Here is a 7889-nt window from a genome sequence, read left to right on the forward strand (position 1 = left end):
CTGGGTTGGATCCCTGGGTTGAGAAGATCCCCTGGAAAAGGAAATGGCAACCAACTGCAGTATTCTTGACTGGAAAATCCCATGGACAGAGGAAACACACACACACAGATATATATATATCTCACTTAAAGAAGGGCCCAATCAAGCTCAATGCTCCTTAAAGATTCAGTCTATATTTGTGTTTTACAGATTCACTAGGGACCATATGCTTCAGACTTGCTCAATCCTACCTTGGACCTGTGGTGGCAACCTTAAATAGTGGTAGCCCACAAATAGTGGGGATTTATTTATCAATTTCACAGTGGTAAATTGATTGGATAAACACCGAGTCTCATTCAAATTGGCTTTGCTCACACAGACACAGCCTTTAAGTTGAGAGAAGAAAGTAGGTAAGCTAAAGAGGCACAAGACAAAGCAAAAGCTTTATGAGCTACACATGCATGTTTCCACACCTAGTAAAGTTAATACATTAGTTAAGTCTATCCAGCTGCAGCAGAATCAGGCATTCCCAGAAGATCCATGATCTTTGACACTCCTAGATTTGCAAAGATGATGTGCAAAACTTCATGAGTGAGGATTTCTAAATTTTCTGAAACTGCCACATAAAATGGTGATCCACAGACAAACCCACATGGATCTTTTGGTCATATCTGGTTCTGTTGTCTTCATATTGATCCAGTCATTACACTATGGAAAGGCACTGATTAGTTAAACCTCCAAAAGGTAACATTTCTATGGTTGTTTCCTTTTTGAAAGTTAGGTAATTTTTTTTCTTTTTTTATTAGAGTGAGACATGAATATGAAAATAAATGTAATCTGCATACAGAGGGCTAGAAAACTGTATTAGAAAGACACAGAGAAACTCCAGTGGTCAAATTTCAATTTTTAATTTTAGTTGTGTTTGCACTCCAATGAGACTATATTGATTTGTTTTGCCTATTTTCTTACTACTAAATACTTTTAAATATTTTAAAGGATCTAAGCAATTATGGGAATCCTACAAATTATGAATTACAAGTCCTGCTTTTATTTTCATAGTCAGTTTCTAAAATATCTAAATTTGGCACCAGAACTTAAATATTGATAAAAATGTTGCCTAGAATACTTTGCACATATTGATAGGTTATGATTATTGTACCACTGTCTTTTAAAAACAGTAAAGTAGCAAGATTTAAAAACTGTATTATTGTACACTTATAAAAAGGTAAATTATATTCACATTTTGTATTTTTAGAATATGCCTAACTTCTAAATGTACATTCTTTTAACAAGTAAACATACAAGAAATTTCCTCACATTGTGTATGTAAAATTCTTAGTCCCTAAATACATAGTCTCAATAAACATTACAGACTTTTACCCTATCATGAAGTAAGAAAAGTTTAACTTATTTATTTATGTTACTTATATGAAAAGTATCAACAAAGGAGCTCATCCTCATCCAACCCTCTGGGATCACATATTAAGCAGTTGTAGAAAGAAGTACACTATTTACTGTACCTTGCATAGCAGTACTATCATGTAGAGTTCCAGTGTTTTCTATTTCAATATCTGGAATCACAGTATCTGAAAGAAGTGACACTCAAGATTAAGGCATATTCAATTTTTCCTGACTCCATTTGAGTAAAAACTCTCAGCTGGTCAGGGTCTTGGTCCTATAGTAAACACGAGACTTTGAGTGGCGTTTTGATTTTTTTTTTATGTCAATATATATATATATATATATATTTTTTATTTTTAAACTTTACATAATTGTATTAGTTTTGCCAAATATCAAAATGAATCCATCACAGGTATACATGTGCTCCCCATCCTGAACCCTCCTCCCTCCCCATACCATCCCTCTGGGTCGTCCCAGTGCACTAGCCCCAAGCATCCAGTATCGTGCATTGAATGTCAATATATTTTTAATGGTAGTGTTTAGAGAACCACTGACTGAAACTTCCCAGCCTGGCCATGCACTATAGTAAACACAGGCATGAGTTATCTTACAAAAGGTGGTCCTGGTAAGGAATGCAGAACTAACAAGCTACTAACAACTGGAAGAATTCTGGAAAGGTCAAAAGGAGAGAGGAAACACCAGTCCATATGTCCTACCAACCTCCTAGAATCCTTCTCACTGGAATCTATCTATCTTTGCTGAGTGATGTGCATGCCACTAGAAAGGACCCTGAGTCAAGAGTGATTGGCCAGAGACAACTTGGAAACTAATCTAACTATCATAAAATCCAAGACTGTGAGCCACATGGCAAAGCAGTTCTCCTGGGTTCCCTTACCCTCCTGCTGTCCACCTAGGGGGGCCCCTTCCCAATAAAGTAACTTGTGCCTCCTTGGACAATCCATTGCCAAGTGTTAGGCAAGAGCTCACTCTTGTGCCCTAGAAAGGGTCCCCTTTCCTATAACAGTAAGAAGGAGGATTATAAACCTTAGTTAAATTCTACAATTGGGCATATATTTCCAGGTATATAGTAAATACTTCTTTATTCATTTTACTCTCTAGAGATAAACCTCAGGAAAATAATATATCCATATAAACCCCATCAGACTATCAGGTAACATGCTCTATGAAATAAAGAAAAAGTTAATATAATTACCCCATTCTTATGTATATTTTCCATTTGTGAAATGTGATAGATGATGATTATCTCTATGGTAAATGTACATGAACACTAAAACACAGACTATGATTTCTGGTCTTTATTTAGTACTGGCTCTTGGGACCAAGAGATACATGAATTGTTTAAAACAAAAACAAAAAAAATAAAAACTTGAGGAGAAGAAACAAGGAGATGGGTTTCTTATTTTCAATTTTCAATATGATTACCTAAAAGTTATTCATATTCATGAAACACAGTTTAATATGTTCATTTCTATATATAAATTGCTCAGACCCCCTTGGGTAATATAATAACAGAAGCCTATGTATCATCCAATGTCATCAAGGATTAATGTGAGAAAGAAATTATTTGAATACAAGTTACCCACATGCTGTAAAAACAGCCTCTTTTCCTTTATAACAGAGAACACTGGAGCTACAGTGGAATTCACATATGGGTGGATTTCAAATATATAAAAAAACTCAAGGGTCCTCATAATTACATCTTCAGAGCCTCAAATAATGAGTGTACTGAACATTTGCTCCATTTCTGATTCCCATTGTCTAAGATGTTCCACAGTATGAAATATCGATGTATTATTATTTATCCTCTCTCTTCTGTGTCTCAATGAGGCATAGCTGTCATGAGCTAATAATCTAGTTCTGTATTCCTATTGACTGTGATGACAATGATTTAAGATAGTCACAGCAAAAAGGGAATTGAATTTTTAGGAGGTAAAAATATGATTGAACATTTGTATGGAATTGTCTATTTGTTCTTAGTATATGGCACTTGAAGAAACACTATTTCAGTTCATGCTTGTGTCATATCATGTACGGAATATGTGTACATGCATGTATGAAATTCTTAGGCTCATCCTTTTTATATACACATATCAGTTAAATATACCGGCTGTTAATATGCTATGAAAGAAGAACTTGAGTAGCCTATGAGATAAAATTATGTTGTAGACTTTCATCATTTAAAATAGAATCAGAAAAATTTGGAATTAAGAGATTTCATGAGAAGCACCTCTTCTCACAGGAGCTCCAGTAATTTATTTAGAACATTCTTTTTCAACCAGGCACTCTTGAAGCCCTCATCACTGATACAATCTGCACTAAAGGAACCACCTTTCTAAAAGCTCATTAAAATAAATGAAACATTAAAACAAACATTAGCACATTTTATCATGAATGGAGATAAAATGCATTTTAAGTGTAGGGAAGTTATCAATATTACTTCTGCAAAAACCAGGAGGATTCCCTGTTACTCCTAAACTATTATATTTATATCTCCCAGGATAGGGATTATTTTGACAGATTAAATTAATGACCTAAAACACTTGGCTTCAAATTGATGTATTAATTGTGTGCTTAGTCACTCATTCATGCCCAGTTCTTTGCGACCTCATGGACTGTAGCCCTCCAGGATCCCCTTTCCATGGAGATTCTCCAGGCAAGAATACTAGAGTGGATTTTCATGCCCTCCTTCATGGGATCTTCTGAACCCAGTGATCGAACCCAGTTCTCTTTACCATTTGAGCCACTTGGGAAGCCCTGATGTATTAATTGTTCCTGGACAAAATCTCTCCCATTCCATCTCCCTCCCTCACCCCCTCCCCTTTGTGTACCCTAATTGTGAAGTTCCAATTCACACATTACCTTTCAACATCCTTAGTCCACTGTCACTAGTAGTGGCTTGCTTAAATGCTTGCTCCACTTGCTCCCTGCACTTTGATTCAAATTCCAAGGCTTCTTGTAGTTTTTTCTTTGCTTTTTTCTCCTTCTTTAGGCGCTTTTGCATGGTAGCTAAAATATGGAAAGGGAAGTAGTTTTCAAAGGCTTGGTCATTGAAATCAAGTTGCCAGTTTTGATGAATTATAAAAAATATATACAGAGATTCAGGTAGATATATAAATGTATGATTAGCTTCTGTTGATTCCAGTTATCATTAGACTCAACCAAAGAATATTCAGTCATATAACTAATTTGTTATTGCTTTCACATCTCCAGTAAGTAAGCTCTATAATACACATGCATTTGTACAATGTTGGTGGTAGTACTGGAAAACTGTTTTCTACCTTGACTACATGGATTTAGTGATAACATGAAATATTTTATAAACTTGTTAAGAAAAGTATTCTTATTATTCATCAGGTTATTCCTATACATACTTAAAAATACAAAAAAAATCCTGAAAGTATTTATTGAGTTTCAAAACATGGTATGTTTTTTAAAACTTACAATGTCCAGGGTCTATTTCTCTGAGATGTTACTACTTTTAAGGGAAAATATCTGTCTCTTTAAGTATATGCACATATCATGGGACTCTGCATCTCTCCATATATTTATATTTGAACCTATCTACACATTTTAAAGAGAATAATATTCAGCAATCATTTTATTAAGCAATCTATAAAAGCACAATAGCATTTTTCATAAACAGTAAAGGAAATGAAGAGTTACAAACAATTATAACTCAACTCTCAAGGCTTTTTATCCTAACAAGAAACTTTAACTGCCTTAATGTATAATTGTTACTATACTCTGAAACCTTGAAATCTGTGATAATTTCTCAAATAGAATTAGTGAACTTTAGTAATAATATTGGTACACAGCAGGGCTTTAACAGGGTTCTAAGCAAACCGACCTTCATATTCTTCCAAAATCAGTTTGTAAAAATTAAGATATTAATATCATGGCAATAAAAATTATTCAAGGAACATTAAGCAAAATTATAAATTATATGATATTTTAAAAGTTAAAATATTCATATACATTTAAAATATTTCAGTCACAGTAAACTGAATATGATGCTAATTTGAATTTCAATTGCTTTATCTCACATTTCAATGTCTTTCCATATAAATGACCTTCACAACTTGAAAAGAGTCAGTTACTTATCTAAATGTGTGCATATTTCAGAGGACTAAGGTAATAACAAGATGAAAATCTTGAAATAAAAACACTGAGAATGTATAGTTCTTGTTCCATTTTTGATAAAAGGCTGATAAATAAGGTTAAACATAAAAATATTTTACTATTATAATTGTACAATATTACATCTACTATGTCTAGGAATTTTTAAAAGAAAATAGATGTGTTATCAATTACAAAGATTGACCTGAAGAGTCTATAAGGAGTAAACAGAAATCAGTATGGGTAGATCCCTAAAAGTTAGATGCCAATTTTAATGTATGTAGTTTTTCATAAATCAATTTGTGAATGTTAGTATATTAAACATATAATTATTTCATTTTTGTTGTTGTTTAATCACTGTCATGTCTGATTCTTTTGAGACCCCATGGACTGCAACCTGACAGTCTCCTCTGTCCATGGGATTTTCTAGACAAGAATACTGGAGTGGGTTGTTATTTCCTTCTCCAGGGTATCTGCCTGACCCAGGGATCAAACCCATGTCTCCTGCATTGCAGGTGGATTCTTTATCACTGAGCCATCAGGGAAGCCAATAATTATTTGTTACTTTAGTATAAATAATTTCCCTACAAAAGAAATGTGCTTTTATGACTCTTAATCATAATAATTCACAATTGCCCTCTGCTCTTTCATAGTAGCAGATTAGTTACCTTGCTTGTTTAACTTATAAGCAGAGTACATCATGTGAAATACCAGCTGGATGAACCACAAGCTGGGATGAAGATTGCCAGGAGAAATTTCAACTGCTTCAGATATGCAGATAACCCCACCCTAATGTCCAAAAGTGAAGAGGAACTAAGGAGCCTCTTGATGATGATGAAAGAGGAGAGTGAAAGCTGACTTGAAACTCAACATTCAAAAAACTATGATCATGGAATCTGATCTCACCACTTCATGGCAAATAGAAGGGGAAAAGTGGAAGCAGTGACAGGTTTTCTTTTTATGGGGCTGTAAAATCACTGCCGGAGAAGGCAATAGCACCCCACTCCAGCACTCTTGCCTGGAAAATCCCATGGATGGAGGAGCCTGGTGGGTTGCAGTCCATGGGGTTGTGAAGAGTCGGATACGACTGAGCGACTTCACTTTCACTTTTCACTTTCATGCATTGGAGAAGGAAATGGCAGCCACTCCAGTGTTCTTGCCTGGAGAATCCCAGGGATGGGGGAGCCTGGTGGACTGCCGTCTATGGGGTCGCACAGAGTCGAACATGACTGAAGCGACTTAGCAGCAGAAACAGCAGCAAAATCACTGCAGAGGATGACTGCAGTCATGAAATTAAGAGACACTTTTTTTTTGGATGGAAGCTGTGACAAACCTAGACAGTATATTAAAAAGCAGAGACATCAGTTTGCCAGTAAATTTCCATATAGTCAAAGCTATGGTTTTTCCAGTAGTCATATACGGATGAGTGTGTTGGACCACAAAAAAGGCTAAGTGCAGAAGAATTGATGCTTTCAAATTGTGCTGCTGGAGAAGACTCTTGAGAGTCTCTTGGACTAAAAGGAGAGCAAACCAGTCAATCCTAAAGGAAAACAACACTGAACATTCATTGGAAGGACTGATGCTGGAGATGAAGCTCCCATAATTTGGCCACCTGGTATGAAGTGCCAACACATTGGAAATGACCCTGATGGTGGGAAAGATTGAAGGCACAAGGAGAAGAGAGAGGCACAGGATGAAATGAATACATAGCATCACCAACTTAGTGTACATGAATTTGAGCAAACTGTGGGAGATAGAGGAGGACAAGGAAGCCTGCTATGCTGCAGTCCATGGAGTCACAAAGAGTCAGACACGACTTACTGAATGAACAGCAATCATAATAATACATATCGCATACCAAATATCAAAAATGTACTAATTTCTCCAAACCTTAGAAAGATAATTTAGCCTTTGTTTTCTAGTATTTAATGACTTCAGCAAGATAAGATAATGTTTAATTCTTCTGAAATGCAAAGGTTAAATTTCCATTTTGAACTAAGCTTATAATTTCTAGGCCTTAAGGAAAATATCTATAAAATTTCAACTTCTTGATACAAATTTATGAATATAATGTTATTTTGGAATAATATAAAGTTAGTGGATTTTACTTAAATGGAGTAATCCTTCCTTGTTTAGGGAAGTATTATGTGGGTTGTAAATTTTCTCTCCCTTTTTTGCCTCTCCTTCATACTCTTTAACTCTTACTTAACGTTTGCTTTGTGATCATTCTAGAGAAGATTAAGCAAAGAAAGGAAAGAAGCTAAAAACACAGTAACCACTTGCTGCTGTATAGTAATTTATGGGAAATATAGGAAGAGGTGGAAATTATTGGTTAAAGTAAAATTTTGAATTTTCTTTGATTTTGATACAAG

The sequence above is a fragment of the Bos javanicus genome, chromosome X (assembly GCF_032452875.1).
Source record: "Bos javanicus breed banteng chromosome X, ARS-OSU_banteng_1.0, whole genome shotgun sequence".
Taxonomy (NCBI): domain Eukaryota; kingdom Metazoa; phylum Chordata; class Mammalia; order Artiodactyla; family Bovidae; genus Bos; species Bos javanicus.